Consider the following 17,571-nt stretch of genomic DNA (forward strand, 5'->3'; position numbering starts at 1 on the left):
TGCTAACAACGAGAAGCGTTTGTGATCAAATCATTGCTGTTGAAGAAACATCAAACGTGAGTAACTACATAACTTGTACGACCTACACAAGTTGTACAACGAGGACGGTCAAGACTTTGTAGGAAATTGCACAAGTGGACTCAACCTTCAACTATTGGAGTTGGAGCCTTTGTGATTTGAATCTCTTTCATTTCCATATCCTTTATATTATCATACTCGAACCTTACTTACCTAAATACCCTTTTAACTAACTTTAAAGGTTCCCTGTCATGAAATGCATGATTTTTAGTATGTTATTAATGAAAAAATGGCAGCCGGTATGGACCCATCCTTTTTTCACCAAAAAACATGATTTTGACGTATATGGCGTTTTGTAACTCCTGCCATGAAAATCCTTTCGAGGGATTTGTTTTCGAGAAGAAGCAGGAAGCGAGGTACAGGGCAGTAGCGCACTCAAATGGTCTTGTATGTTTATAGTAGTTTTACCTGCTGGAAGGTAGCTTGTTGTTCCTTCGTGTGAAACAAAACGCCAGCTCGTTGTATTGCTCCATTTTGCTTGAACACTCAGGAAGATGGCTTTGTTCTTCAAACTTTCCAAAAGACACGGTTCGTTGTGAAAAAGGGATTGCACAGGTGGAAAGGACGAGAGCTTTGTGGGTTCCAATTGACAGGTAGGTGTGTGTATATAGCGACTAAAAAAACAAATAGTTGGGGGGGGAGTGACGTAATCCATAAATCAGGGGTGCTAAATGTGTCGATGTACGCATCAGAAGGCACTGAAGGACGGCCTCCACTGAAGGACGGCCTCCGCAGGCCTTGTGGATCGCCACCGGCCGTGTCGACAAGGCTGAGACGGCCTTGTGGATTGCCTCCAGCCTTGTTGACAAGGCGTAAAACTGTGCCAAACATATATGAGCGTTCATCAAACAAATTCCATATAGGTTAAGCCGTGGCCCGGTCTAACTACGCCCACCCCCGGCACTGTTAATCTGCAAGGAGTAGGTAGAAATTCAGATAACGTAGATTGAAGACACAATAGAGGAATGCACAGACCCGACAACTGTGTGTAGGGACTTTGAATGTTGGGACTATGACAGGAAAAGCTCAGGAGTTAGTAGACATGATGATGAGGAGAAAGGTTGATATATTGTGCATCCAAGAGAGCAAGTGAGAAGAGAGTAAGACTAGAAGTTTAGGAGCAGGGTTTAAATTATTCTACCAGGGAGTAGATGGGAAGAGAAATGGAGTAGGGGTTATTTTAAAGGAAGAGCTGGCTAAGAATGTAGCATTTGGGTCCGCCCTCGAGCCTCGTTCGTGACACTTGGCAATTTCTCCCTAGCCCTTCCCACCATGTGGAGTTGCACAATTTTGTCTCTGGTGTCTTTGGACAGCTCTTTGGTCTTGGCCATGTTACAAATTTGAGTCTTACTGATTATCTGGGGTGGATAGGTGTCTTTATGCAGCTAACGACCTCACATAGGTGCATCTGATTCAGGATAATAGATGGAGTGCAGGTGGACTTTTAAAGGTGGACTGACAGGTCTTTGAGGGTCAGAATTCTAGCCGATAGACAGGTGTTCAAATACTTATTTGCAGCTGTATCGCACAAATAAATGGTTAAAAAAAAATCATACATTGGGATTTCTGGATTTTTCTTTTTAGATTATCTCTCTCACATTGGACATGCACCTACGATGAAAATTTCAGACCCCTCCATGTTTTCTAAGTGAGAGACCTTGCAATACAGCGTGGTGTTCAAATACTCATTTTCTTCACCGTATACACACATTGAGATATGTTTGTAACATCATTTATATTCAACAGACAAACCTGCGATACATAATAATTATGATCAATGTTCCTTTTTTTTTACGTGTCTAAGGAAACACTGAGGCCGTGAGCGCTCCCTTTGACCAGTGAGCAACATCAGACATATGCACTGTGGTCGATCAGTGTCATCCATTGAAGTTACATGGCTCATTAAAAGTTTCAGATTACATACCCATCAGAACGTTTTCAAAAACAATATTGTGTTTTTGCAAACTCACGCTGAAAATGTCAGCAAAATGCATTGGTAACCAAACCAATCCAACTATGAACTATAAATTTGAAAGGTCACTTCCAACTTTGTTTAATTTTTTTTTTTAACCCACAATTCATATCCCTGTTTGTTTTTCTTGGTGTGAAAATTATTGCTTGCAGAATATCTTTAGCAATGCATGTTTAAAGCTGAATGATGCTTCAAAACAGTTTTAGGGTTAATGTTATGCTACCTCCTGTATTTAAAATACTGAATTACCTGTCTGTGCTTTCATCATCAATCAGGCTGTGCCAAGGTGGAATTTTTACATTATACACCAAACACAATCTGCACAGTAATGACATATTTTGCACATTCATAATTATAATTAATTATGAAGGTTAAACCGAAACACACTTACCGGTGAAAATTTACTTGTTTGCGACCGCCTGCACGGTTTTGACAGCCAACAGTGCAACAAGAATTAACCATATTGACACCAAAAAAGCTCAACCTAACGTATTCTAATTAAATTCAATGTTGTTGTGTTGCACAATGTACAATTGTAAAGATGTCAAAGGATGTCAACTTTCATGTGAAATAGTCCCCAAAGCAATATTTTGCCCTGACCGGAAGTTGAACCCGAATTACCACACAAAAGGGGTCTGTGCGCAGTTTAGTTTTTATTCTGTCATTGACCTGTGCTCATTAGTACAATTCTGACTAATGTTAGAATACACTGCACTGGATAATGTGCAATTCCTGAATGATTTGAATCCCCTTCAACAGATCTGGATTTGGTAGACCTGAATAAATTTGGTCCAATGGAGTGCCTGCAAAAACAATCTCAATAAAGGATGGGGGGCACACACATCCTCATATATACTTGACATCATTTAATTGGCTGCCCAAGTTTTAGTTTGGGAGAAGTAGCTACCATGTCTTTTGAGATTTTGAAGTAGAATTGTAATTTTTTTAATTATTAAATGTAAGAATTTTCTCCATGTGGCCTGTGATCTGCTGGCAACCAGTTCAGGGTGGACATTGCCTCCTGCCCATTGATGGCTGGGATTGGCTCCAGCCATACTTGTCAACTTTTCGGAGTGCCAACCTGTATAAACTACCCAAAAAATCCTTAAAACATCCCGAAGCAAATTATATGTCAAAATAACGGAGGAAAAAAACACAGGTTTTTCCATGATTTTTATTGTACATTTCCATTATGATAATATCAGAAGTTAATCTCTAATTCTACTTAGAAGGATGATCAAAAAGATGGATATTTATCAGCTAGGCTACAATACCTCAGATATTTGTAAGAGAGATTCACCAAAGAGAATCAGTGATGGGAAAATTGAAAGATTACATATCTACTAATGATCAATTCCTTATTTTTAATAAAAAGGAAGGAGGTGATCTGTATGATAAGACTTACAATAAGATAGAGATGAACTCAATGACATTAGCTATTGTTCCGATGATGCCATTCTCAATCTTAGTATATGGAACGTCTATTCAATTATTGTCAGTTTTTATAAAAACACAACCATGAGCTAGAATGCTCGCAAGAGAATAACAATGTCAGCTACAATAATCCCATGTATTTGTAATGAGGCCCAGGTGGCTAACTAGCGAGTATGCACGCTACATTAGCTACCAGCTAAGTCAAATTAATTTGAGCCACAAATGATCAAAGTCAAGATAAAAAAAGACACTCACTTTTTGTTGCGGTCAAGTAATATCCCCGTATAGCTCCTATCTCGATTGGTCACCATCACCAATAGCTTATCATTAACAATTTGATCGATTGTGATCGGTAGCCGAGAGCCGGCAAGCAGCTTCGACCATTTGGATGATACAGAGGAATCGTAGGAAAAGGTTTTGTGTGTTTTTGAGGAAGACGAATATGTTCCATCCCAAGAACATCATACCTACTGTGCAGCATAGGGGTGGTAGCATCATGATTTGGGGGTGTTTTTCTGCACATGGTACAGGACGACTGCAATGTATTAAGGAGTGGATGACTGCGGCCATGTATTGTGAGATTTTAGGGAACAACCTCTTTCACTCAGAGCATTGAAGATGGGTCGTGGCTGGGTCTTTCAACATGACAATGACCTGAAGCACACAGCCAGGAAAACCAAGGAGTGGCTCCATAAGAAGCAAAACAAAGTTCTGGCATGGCCTAGCCAGTCTCCAGACCTGAACCCAATACAAAATTATTGGAGGGAGCTAATACTCCGTGTTTCTCAGCGACAGCCCAGAAACCTGTCTGATCTAGAGAAGATCTGTGTGGAGGAGTGAGCCAAAATTCGTCTGACAGGAAATGTTTATCCTCTGTAATTGCAAACAAAGGCTACTGTACTAAATACTAACATTGTTTTTTTCAGGTGTTGAAATACTTATTTGCAGCTGTATCACTTCAATAAATTGTTGAAAAAAAATCATACATTGTGATTTCTGGATTTTTCTTTTTAGATTATCTCACAGTGCACCTACAATGAAAATTTCTCTCCCTCCATGATTCCTTAGTGGGAGATTTTTGCAATATATAATGTTGAAATACCTATTTTCTTCACTGTATATATACATTCATGTAAATGCAAAATGGTGGCGCCTACCCATGTGCTGCCCATCAGGGAGTCTTCCCCGGACTTTTTTTCAATAAGTCTCACAAATTTACATTTTTCTGCAACTGCATTCTACAGACCATGGAAGTGACGATGCTGCAGGGGGAAGTATGTTGGGATCCAATTGAAACTCTGGAGGGGAGGACACAGATTGCCACTCTTGTCAATTCAGATTGTTAATCCCTGCTCCCTTCCCAACAAAATAGAGGAGCTTCATCTCCTGATAAGGACCAGCAAAGAGGTCGAACGTTGTGCCGCCATGTCCTTAAATGAGTCGTGGCTCTGCAAATGCATTCCTGATGGACCTATAGCCATATTTACCGGGCGGATCGCATCGCGGAGCTGTCAGGGAAAACAAAAGTTGATGGGATATGCTTCTACATTAATGAAAAATTGTCCATGGGCGTCACACAACTCAGCAGACAGTGCAACCTGATTTTAGAGTCGCTGTTATTGGACTGTAAGCAATTTTACTTGCTGCGTGTGTTTGCCTTTTTCCATTCTTGTTGGTGTGTCTACATTACGTCCCAAGCTAGTGTGTAAGATTAAGCTCGTAAGCAATAAATAATGGAACCAATTTTTAGAAACTAGTCTTTAATGGTGTTCTTCATTTGTAAAGTTTCCAAAATACCATTCTAACATAGGAAAACCTACTAATGTAGAGGCTGCTTTGAAACAGGATAAACTTTGAAAGGCGGATCCGAGAAGCCGCGCTTGGTCAATATTCAAGGTCAAAGAACCTGCGTTAAAGAGAACAGACTACAGATAAGGGCTCCTTAATTGGCCGCAGGAGCTAAAACGGGGGAAATGTGACAGAATGCTTTTTAACATCGATGAGCTGGAAGGATATTGTCAGAATGATTGGTGATAAGTGTGATAACATTGAGGTAATTAAAAAGAGGTAAACTAACCTTGCCTTAGAGTGCCTCTTTGTGGACATACAACAATCAAGGCAGGCTTGGGAGGGACTACTCTTGAGTAAATCACGGCTAAGAGCTGGAGTTTTGTAAAGAAGGTAGGCAAGTCCCAAGCTGAAGTGTATATATGCACATGTATCGCCACAGTTGTTCAGCTTTTCTCACTGTCTTGTCGAGATGTTCTCATGCTTGTTCAAGGCTTCAAATTAACACTTTAGCTGCTCAGCTCTAACTTTTGTCGACTATATTTTTGCTTTGGTCTTTATCTAAATCTTGGTCAAAATTTGCTTCTTAAAACTTTGTTGATTGATCACCACCTCCAAGGAGTAGAAGCCAGAGGAAAGAAACAGGGTGGACAAGGGCCTGGCGCTCAACCAAGGCAGCGACATTTTGTGACATCACACGGGTATGAATGCAGCTTAGTTTAGCACTTAGCGAAATAAATATCCAGACTCACCCATGTACAAAAACTATGTACGTTGCAGTAACCAATAACCAGCCGTGGTTTACTGCCAAACTTAAGTAACTTCACCAAGCAAAAGAGTTTCATATCGTGGTGGGGATAGGGTTTTCTGTAATTGTACTAGAAACCATATGAGTAAAGAAAAAGAGGGATTATGCAGCAGAGATGGAAAACATTTTTTTGGGGTGTGAACGACTCACACTCACTCACCCACTCTAACACATACAAGCAACGATCCCCCCATTGGAAAAATATAGTAGGCTAGGCAACAACTTGGACAGCTTTTGACCATCCACGAACAGGAAGTGAGACACATCTTCAAACACCTGCGAGAACCTGGTCACCTGCGAGCTGTAGGGCTTGTTTTGGTTTTTTTTTTCCTTGCCTGGTCTGAGGAGGGTGGGGGAAGGTGTCCACCCCAGCACTCAGGGGTGAGTAGTAGATGCCGGCATGGAGTGTTGGGGGAGGGGGTTCTGGAGGGAGCACCACTTTTCAACAGTTGTTGTCTGGCCTGATGGGCCTGACCTGTCGGAGCTGTGGCTTCTAATCACTCACATAGTGCATACCTTTGCTTTTCACTGTACATAATTTTTCACTGATCACATCTGGGCACATAACCATGTCAAATGGTTCCTGGGGGCTGACGCGGAATTGGGGGTTGCAGGTGTCAGACTGTGTTCCAGGATGTCGTTGCTGATTCCTGGTCTGAGCACCCTGCCCCTCTGCTCCGCCTACCTCCCTGGATTTTAAATGCACTCCACACATTCATCCCCTTTCATTTTTAATGGACTACATACATTCATCTCAGGGAAGCGGTGGGTCATGGGTGGGGTGGGGGGGGTCACTACTGCAGTAGTGCCTTGCAGCCCTGCCTTACCCTCTCTCGCCTCACTGGCCCTCCAGATTTTAAATGCACCACACCACGGGGTAGGCCCAATGACTGGAAATCAGGACCTACCAGCAGTCATAATAACAGGGGTAAGTGGGTTTTACTTAGCTTCATGAGAGTGCTGCATAGGCTGGGTTGCACAGGCAGGATGGCTAAATGGCATTGGGGCTCCCCTCTCATGGCCTGTAGCGGCTCCCTGGGTTCACGGCCCCATCATTCTCTTGTCGGGTGCCCCTATCCACCCCAACTCTCTTTCCAACAAGCAAGAGACATTCTCCCATCCTCGGCCGTCTTTTGCTTTCGGCTTGTCCCATTAGAGGATGCCACAGTACCACAGCTTCCTCTCAAACACCAACTGCCCTTCTGTCTTCCCTCATAACATCTATAAACCTCTTTGGTCTTCCTCTCACTCTTTTGCTTAGGCATTCCATTCTCAACACCCTTCTACCAATATACTCACTCTCTTCCCTCTGGTGTGAATTCAATTTCATGTGTCTTTAGGCATACACCCCTGGGATTCATTCATTGTGTCTGGTACTATTCAATTAATGCAACAAATAACTCATGTATATATGGAAAGCTTGGATTTCACCCCACTTATATTCTCATTTTATAGATTTCGATAATCTTACCACATTCCAGTTGGATAACCAGATTCAGAATCCTTGTCTTGGATGCTTCTTCTCCTGTCCGTGCCCTGTCTATCTTGTCCCGTTTTTTCTTTTTGTCTCATCCAAGGTCCATATTTTTCTTTGTTGGAATGATTTACTTTTCTCAGTCTGTTTTTCCATCTTTGCTGCCTAATCCCTCTTTGGGATGTTATTTTTTTCAGTTAGATCGTTTCTAGTGATCTACAGAGCCCTATTCCCACTACTCCATATTCTTCTCTCATGCAAGACATAATAGGCGACGTATAGCGGTAATAATTTTTTTGGTCCTCCCACCTCTTATTTGCCAATACCTGTTCGAAGTGACTTCGAAATTGTTGCAGACTTACAGTAAACCCTTAATCTATGGACTTCAACCAAGGGTGCTTTAACCTAGACTTTAATTAGACTCTTTGAACTAAATTTGACTCAAACCTCAATCTAAACAAAAGGACACAGGGCCTACTTATACCTCTGCACTTCCACGCCTGACAACACCTGCATTGCATCACGTGACTGATGCATTGGCCTGCGCAGCCCTTCTGCATCACATGACACACACAGAAAAAAAATTTGCTACACATAGGATGATGCAGAGATCATCTCTCATCTTTCTCTGCTGTCCCCTTCTTGATCGAGTAATTATAGTTAATTAGTATACGATAGTTAAATGTGTCAGCTAGGTCCATTTGTTCTAGCAGACACAGTTCCACGGTCACCATTGTTGTTGCTTTTTTCCTCATTATCGAAAGGAAAAATGGCTACCGGTAATGGCCAAAAAATGCACAGGAAATTTCTTGCTATGATGTCCATGTGAATACCAGCCGTAGACACCCCTAACTTGGAGGAGAACTGTAGCAGATTTTGAAGACTGCATGTGTGTGTTCCTCTCAAGTATAAAGGCAAACTCCATGCGGGATAGCTTTGGTGAAGTCAGCACAGCCACTGTCTGCTCAAGTATAGCAGGAAACCTTCCATATATAGCTTCAGCAGGAAAGTCCAGACTTCCCTATCCATAGCCACTCCTTCCAACTCTTCCAGGGGGATCCTAAGGCGTTCCCAGAGAAGCCGAGAGACAAAGTCTCTCCAGCGTATTCTGTGCCGTCGCCGTTGTCAAGGAGGCATCCCAAATAGATATCCGAGCCTCCTCATCTACCTCTTCTCAATTTATTGCACCAGTGGCTCTACTCTGAGCGCCTCCTGCTGAGGTAACTAATTTCAAATACTTGTATCCAGTAGCTAACCTTCTCTAAGTGACAATTGGTAAAGCTTGGAACATAGATCAACTGTAGAGTTTCGCCTTTTGGCTTAGCTACTTCTTCACCACAATGGACCGATAAAAAGTCCACATCACTGCAGATGCTGTACCAGTTTGCCTGCCAATCTCATCTTCTGTTCTTTCCTCAATCGTGAACGAGACCCAAGATATTTTAACTCCTCATCTTGAGGAAGGATCAGTCCCTGACCTGCAGAGCACACTCTACCCTTTTCCTACTGAAGAATATGTTCTCAGATTTAGAGGTGCTGATTCTCATCCCAGTCACTTCACACCAGGCTTCAGACCGCTCCAATGAGAGTTGGAGCTCACATCTTGATGAAACCAACAAAACCATGACATGCAAAAATGCAATACTGAGGCCACCAAACTGGACACGCTCTCAGCCTTGCCTGCTCCTAGAAATCCTGTCTATAAAAGTTATGAACAGAATCGGTGACAAAGAGCAGGCTTGGTGAAGTCCAACCCTGACTGAAAATGAGTCTGACGAACTGGTGGCAATGCATACTAAAACCTCACACTGGTTGTACAAGTACTCAACAGCCAATTTCAGGAGGTTCAGAACCCCATACTCCTGAAGCAAACCCCAAAAAATTATATACAGAAAAGATACAAGCAATCGGTGTCAATCCTTATTGCATACCTTTACATAATTTTACAAGTTTTATTGATTTCGTTCACAAGCCAGATCTATGTTTTATTGGCATTTTTCACGACCTGATCAAATGCAGCCCTATGAGGGTACAAACCAGTGCAATCTGTAGGCCGGTCCCAAGCCCAGATAAATGCAGAGGGTTGCGTCAGGAAGGGCATCCGGCATAAAAACTGTGCCAAACAAATATGAGCGTTCATCTAAAGAATTCCATACCAGATCGGTAGTGGCCCAGGTTAACAACACCCGCCACCGGCACTGCTAACCTGCAGGGCGTTGGTGGAAATTAAACTGAAACCGGATACATCTTAAGAAGAAAAAGAGGAATGCATAGAGCCTACAACTGAGTGTAGGGACTTTGATTGTTGGAACTATGTCAGGAAAAGCTCAGGAGTTGGTTGACATGATGATTAGGAGAAAGGTTGATATATTGTGCATCCAAGAGAGCAGGTGGAGATGTAGTAAAGCTAGAAGTTTAGGAGGAGAGTTTAAATTATTCTACCACAGAGTAGATGGGAAGAAAAACGGAGTAGAGGTTATTTTAAAGGAATAGCTGGCTAAGAATGTATTGGAGGTGAAAAGAGGATCAGATTTAGTAATGAGACTAAAATTTGAGTTTGCGGGTATTGAATGTGGTAAGCGGCTATGCCCCACAGGTAGGATGTGACCGAGAGTTGAAAGAGAAATTCTGGAACCAACTAGATGAAGTAGTTCTGAGCATCCCAGACAGGGAGAGAGTTGTGATTGGTGCAGATTGTAATGGACATATTGGGAAAGGAAACAGGGGCGATGAAGAAGTGATGGGTAAGTACGGCATCCAGGAAAGAAAATTTGAGGGACAGATGGTGGTAAACTTTGCAAAAAGGATGGAGATGGCTGTAGTGAACACTTATTTCCAGAAGAGGGAGGAACATAGCAACATATAGTGACCAACAGGAACGGAGGTAGAAGCACGCAGGTGGATTATATTTTGTTTCAGATGATGTAATCTGAAGGTTACTGACTGTAAAGTAGTGGTCGGAGAGACTGTAGCTCGACAGCATAGGATGGTGGTGTGTAGGATGACTCTGGTGGTGAGTAGGAAGATTAAGAAGACAAAGGTAGAGCAGATAACCATGTGGTGGAAGTTGAGAAAGGAAGAATGTTGTGGGGCCTTTTGGAAAGAGGTGAGACAGGCTCTCGATGGACAGCAGAAGCTCCCGGAAGACTGGACTACGAGAGCCAAGGTAATCAGAGAGACAGGCAGGAGAGTAGTTGGTGTGTCTTCTAGTAGGAAAGGAGAGAAGGAGACTTGGTGGTGGAACCCCAAAATACAGGCAGTCACACAAGGAAAGAGATTAGCGAAGAAGAACTGGGACACTGAGAGGACTGAGGAGAGGCGAAAGGAGTACATTGAGATGTGATGTAGGGCAAAAGTAGAGGTGGAAAAGGCTAAACAAGAGGCATATGAAGACATGTACACCAGGTTGGACACGAAAGAAGAAGAAAAAGATCTCTACAGGTTGGCCAGACAGAGGGATAGAGATGGGAAGGATGTGCAGCGGGTAAGGGTGATTCAGGATAGAGATGGAAATGTGTTGACTGGTGCCAGTAGTGTGCTAAATGGATGAAAAGAATACTTTGAGAAGTTAATGAATGACGAAAATGAGAGAGAAGGAAGAGTAAAAGAGGCAAGTGTGAAGGACCAAGAAGTGGCAATGATTAGTAAGGGGGAAGTTAGAAAGGCACTACAATGGATGAAAAATGGAAAGGCACTTGGTCCTGATTACATACCGGTGGAGGTATGGAAGCAATTTGGAGAGATGGCTGTGGAGTTTTTGACCAACTTATTCAACAGAATACTAGCGGGCGAAAAGATGCCTGAAGAATGGAGAAAAGTGTTCCAGTTCCCATTTTTAAGAACAAAGGGGATGTTCAGAGCTGTGGGAATTTTTGAAGAATAAAGTTGATGGGCCACACAATGAAGTTATGGGAAAGAGTAGTGGAGGCTAGACTCAGGATAGAAGTAAGTATTTGGGAGCAACAGTATGGTTTCATGCCTAGAAAGAGTACCACAGATGCATTATTTGGGTTGAGGATGCTAGTGGAAAAGTGTAGAAAAGGTCAGAAGGAGCTATGTTTTATCTTTGTGGATCTAGAGAAAACCTATGACAGAGTACCAAGAGAGGAACTGTGGTAGTGCATGCGCAAGTCTGGTGTGGCAGAGAAATATGTTAGAATAGTACAGGACATGTATGAGGGCAGCAGAACAATGGTGAGGTCGGCCGTTGGTGTGTCAGAAGAATTTAAGGTGGAAGTGGGACTGCATCAGGGATCAGCTCTGAGCCCCTTCCTGTTTGCAGTAGTAATGGATAGGCTGACAGACGAGGTTAGACTGGAATCCCCTTGGACCATGATGTTCGCAGATGATATTGTGATATGCAGTGAAAGCAGGGATCAGGCGGAGGAACAATTAGAAAGATGGAGGCACACTGGAAAGGAGAGGAATGAAGATTAGCTGAAGTAGAACAGAATATATGTGCGTGAGTGAGAGGGGTGAAGGGGGAAGAGTGAGGCTTCAGGGAGAAGAGAAAGCACGGGTGGATGACTTCAAATACTTAGGGTCAACAATCCAGAACAATGGTGAGTCTGGTAATGAAGTGAAGAAATGGGTCCAAGCAGGTTGGAACAGCTGGCGAAAGGTGTCTGGTGTGTTATGTGACAGAAGAGTCTCTGCTAGGATGAAGGGCAAAGTTTACAAAACAGTGGTGAGGCCGGCCATCATGTACGATGAGAGACGGTGGCACTGAAGAAACAACAGGAAGCAGAACTGGAGGTGGCAGAAATGAAGATGTTGAGGTTCTCGCTCGGAGTGACCAGGTTGGATAGGATTAGAAATGAGCTCATTAAAGGGACAGCCAAAGTTGGATGTTTTGGAGACAAGGTTCGAGAGAGAGAGCAGACTTCGATGGTTTGGACATGTTCAGAGGCAAGAGAGTGAGTATATTGGTGGAAGGGTGCTGAGGATGGAGCTGCCAGGTAAAAGAGCCAGAGGAAGACCTAAGAGAAGGTTGATGGAAGTTGTGAGGGAAGACATGATGGCAGTTGGGGTTCGAGGGGAAGAAGCAGGAGATAGTTTATGATGGAAAAAGATGGGTCGCTGTAGCGACCCTTGACAGGACAAGCCGAAAGGAAAAGAAGAAGAACTACCTGATCAACACCATGTTCGAATGTTGCTGCGCTGTTTGTTTGCTGTCGAGTGTGGTGTCCGGATCGCTGAGGGCAAAACATGCACAGTTGTGCATGGAACCGACCATCACTATCTGGATCATCAGTACCATCAGCCAAGCTAAGTGATATCGATTTCACTAATCCCACAAAAAAAAACAGAGGATGGCTGTTGAAAACAATGTGCATGTTCGACGCCAGACATAGTGGTGTCATCGACCCGGCAACACATACTCATAGACAGTCACTGTATGAAACACTGCACCTCACTGGACAAAAGACTGTCATTTTGTCATTGGTTTGGCCATACAATAAGGAATCCATTCCTCAGGTAATTATTATTTATTTGGTAAATGAATTTCAGCGGCACGGTGGAGCAGCTGGAAAGCGTTGGCCTCACAGTTCTGAGGTCCCGGGTTCAATCACAGACCCGCCTGTGTGGAGTTTGCATATTCTCCCTGTGACTGCGTGGGTTTCCTCTGGGCACTCCAGTTTCTTCCCACATCCCAAACACATGCAACATTAATTGGACACTCTAAATTAACCTGAGGTGTGATTGTTGGTGCGGCTGTTTATCTCAATGTGCCCTGCGACTGGCTGGCAACCAGTTCAGGGTGTATCCCACCGCCTGCCCGTTGACAGCTGGGATGGGCTCCAGCGTGCCCCACGACCCTTGTGAGGATAAGCGGCAAAGAAAATGGATGGATGGATGGATGGATGGATAAATGAATTGCCCCTCCTCCATGTCTCACCTTATCGTGGTGGAGGGGTTTGTGTTTCCCGATGACCCTCGGAGCGAAGGTGTCTGGGGCTTCATGCCCCCCCCCCTGGTAGGGTCACCCATGGCAAACAGGTCCTAGGTGAGGGACCATACAAAGTAAGACTCAAAAACACAGATGACGACTCCAAAAATTGGATCTTGGTTTCCCTTGCCCGAACCCAGGTCATCGGGGCCCCCCTCTGGAGCCAGACCTAGAGGTGGGGCTCGAACGTGAACACCTGGTAGCCGGGCCTGCACCCACTGGGCTCGACCAGGCACAGCCTGAAAGGGTATCATGGGTCCCCCTTTCCTTGTGCTCACCACCTGTAAGAGGGGCCATAAAGGTCGGGTGCAATGTGAGCTGGGCGGTGGCCAAAGGCAATCCCCGGTGACAGAAACTAGCTTAAGGGACATGGAATGTCACCTCTTTGGCAGGGAAGGAGCCTGAGTTGGTGCGTTAGGTTAAGAAGTTCTGACTAGATATAGTCGGATTCGCATCTACGCACCACTTGGGCTTTAGCACCACTCCTCCTGAGAGGAGTTGGACTCTATTCCACTCTGGAGTAGACCCACAGGGAGAGACGCCTAGCAGGTGTGGGTATACTTAATGCCCCCCAGCTCGGAGCCTGTACGTTGGGGTTTACCCCAGTGGATGAGAGGGTAGCCTCCCTCCGCCTGTAGGTCGGGTGACGGGTCATGACTGTTGTCAGTGCAGAGTACTCACCCTTTTTGGAGTCCTTAGAGGGAGTGCTGGAGAGCGCCCCCTCTGGCGACTCCATCATTCTGCTGGGGGACTTCAATGCCCACGTGGGCAATGACAGTGAGACGTGGAGGGCGTGATTGGGAAGAATGCCCCCCCCCCTTCCCAATCAGAATTCAAGTGGTGTTCTGTTAATGGCCTTCTGTGCTCATCACGGATTGTCCAGAACAAACACAATGTTCAGGCATAAGGGTGTTCACATGTCCACTTGGCACCAGGACATACCCTAGGTCACAGTTCAATGATCGACTTTGTGGTTGTATCATCGGGCTTGCGACCGCATGTCTTGGACACTTGGGTGGAGAGAGGGGCAAAGCTGTGAACTGATCACCACCTTGTGGTGAGTGGGCTCTGATGGTGGGGGAAGATGCCAGTCCAAAGTGTCAGGCTCAAACAAAAATCTGATGGTCTGCTGGGAACGGCTGGCAGATTCCCCTGTCAGAAGGAAATTCAACCCCCCTCTCCGAAAGAAGTTTGCTCACGTCCCAGAGGATGCGGGGGATATTGAATCTGAGTGGACGATGTTCCGCACCGCCATTGCTGAGTTTGGTCCGCATTGCCGGCAATAAGTTGGACTAGTTTCCAGTGAGTGTTGGACTCCGGCAAGGGTGCCCTTTGTCACCAAATTTGTTCAGAATTTTTTTGAACAGAATTTCTAGGCGCAACCGAAGCGTAGAGTGTGTCTGGTTTGATGGCCTCAGCATCGCATCTCTGCTCTTTGTAGATGATGTGGTTCTGTTGACTCAATGAAGCCGTAATCTTCAGCTGTCACTGGAGCGATTCGCAGCAGAGTGTGAAGTGGCTGGGATGAGAATCATTACTCCAAATCTGAGACTATGGTCCTCAGTCGGAAAAGGGTGGCGTACCCTCTCCAGGTCGGGGATGAGATCCTTCCCCAAGTGGAGGAGTTCAAATATCTTGGGGTCTTGGTCACGAGTGAGGGAAGTATGGAGCAGGATATCGACAGACGGATCGATGCAGCGTCTGCAGTGATGCAGATTTTGTATCGATCCATTGTGGTAAAGAGGGAGGTAAATCGAAAGGTGAAGCTCTCCCTTTACCAGTCAATCTACATTCCTACCCTCACCTATGGGCATGAGTTGTGGGTCGTGACCGAAAGAACAAGATCCTGGATACAAGCAGCCGAAATGATTTTCCTCCGCAGGGTGTCCGGGCTCTCTCTTAGAGCTAGGGTGAGAATCTCAGTCATCCAGGAGGAGCTCAGTGCTGAGCCGCTACTCCTCCGTATTGAGAGGAGACAGATGAGGAGGCTGGGGCATCTGATTCAGATGCCTCCTGGACCCCTCCCTGGTGAGGTGTTCCGGGCATGTCCCACCTGAAAGAGACCCGAAAACGACCCAGAACATGCTGGCTTGGGAACACCTCGGGATCCCTCCGGAAGTGGCTGGGGAAAGGGAAGTCTGGGTATCCCTGCTGAAACTAGTTCCCCCGCAATCTGACCCGGAAAAACGGTAGATAATGGATGGATGGATGGTTGGATGGATGGATGGATGGATAAATGAATTGCAGTGAGGTGCATAAACATATACTTACAGTATATTGATTGTAGGTCCCGAGTTGTTGTTGGGTAGTACAGTGAAGAAAATAAGTATTTGAACACAGTGCTATATTGCAAGTTCTCCTACTAAGAACTCATGGAGGGGTCTGAAATTTTCATCATAGGTGCATGTCCACTGTGAGAGCGATAATCTAAAAACAAAAATCCAAAAATTACAACGTAAGATGTTTTAACGATTTATTTGTGTGAGCTGCAAATAAGTGTTTGAACACCTGTCTATCAGCTAAAATTCTGACCCTCAAAGCCCGCCTTTAAAAGTCCACCTCCAATCCATGTATTATCCTGAATCAGATGCACCTATGTGAGCTTGTTAGTTGCATAAGGACACCAGTCCACCCCATACAATCAGTAAGACTCAAATTTGTAACATGGCCAAGACCAAAGAGCTGTCCAAAGACACCAGAGACAAAATTGTACAACTCTACACGGCTGGAAAGGGCTACAAAGAAATTTCCAAGCAGCTTGGTGAAAAAAGGTCCACTGTTGGAGCAATCATGAGAAAATGGAAGAAACTAAACATGACGGTCATTCTCAATTGAAGTGGAGCCCCAATGCAAGATATCACCTCATGGGGTCCCAATGATCCTTAGAAAGGTGAGGATTCAGCCCAGGACTACACAACAAGTCTTGGTCAATGACCTGAAAAGAGCTGGGACCAATGTTTCCAATGTGACTCTTGGTAATACGCTAAGACGTCATGGTTTGAAATCATGCATGGCATGGAAGGTTCCCCTGCTTAAACCAGCACATGTCAAGGCCCATCTTAAGTTTAACAATGACCATTTGGATTATACAGAAGAGTCACGGGAGAAAGTTTTGTGGTCAGATGAGACCAAAATAGAACGTTTTGGTCATAATTCCATGAACTGTATTTGGAGGAAGATGAATGATGAATTCTAGCCCAAGAACACCATCCTTACTGTGAAGCATGGGGGTGCTTTTGGAGTGTTTTTCTACACATGGGACAGGACGACTGCACTGTATTAAGGATAGGATGACCGCGGTCATGTATTGTGAGATTTTCAGGAACGATGTCTTTCCCTCACTCAGAGCATTGAAGATGGATCGTGGCTGGGTCTTTCAACATGACACTGACCCGAAGCACACAGCCAGGAAAACCTAGGAGTGGCTCTATAAGAAGCATATCAAGGTTCTGGCATGAACTAGCCAGTCTACAGACCTAAACCCAATAGAAAATCTTTGGAGGGAGCTGAAACTCAGTGTTTCTCAGCGACAGCTCAGAAACCTGTCTGATATGGAGAAGATCTGTTTGTAGGAGTGGGCCAAAATCCCTCCTGCAGTGTGTGCAAACTTGGTGAATAACTCCAGGAAACGTTTGACCTCTGTAATTGCAAACGAAGCCTACTGTAGCAAATATTGACGTTGTGTTCAAATACTTATTTGCAGCTGTATCGCACAAATAAATCTTTAAAAAATTATACATTGTGATTTCTGGATTTTTCTTTTTAGATTATCTCTCCTGCAGTGGACATGCACCTATGATGAAAATGTCGGAACCCTCCATGATTTCTAAGTGGGAGAAGTTGCAATAAAGCAGGGTGTTCAAATACTTTTTTTCTTCACTGTGTATCCACCCAGTATTAAAATTCATCAATCAGAAGTATTTACACATCAATGGAAAATTAATCAAATGATTTACATACAATCAGAAAATGGTTATTGTTATTTTCAATTGGCACCAAAAGAGAACGGGTCGAATCACCGCCTCACTGTTTTGCGATGCTTGTCGAACTGCTGCAGATAAACCCAC

The sequence above is a fragment of the Syngnathoides biaculeatus genome, chromosome 3 (assembly GCF_019802595.1).
Source record: "Syngnathoides biaculeatus isolate LvHL_M chromosome 3, ASM1980259v1, whole genome shotgun sequence".
Lineage (NCBI taxonomy): Eukaryota > Metazoa > Chordata > Actinopteri > Syngnathiformes > Syngnathidae > Syngnathoides > Syngnathoides biaculeatus.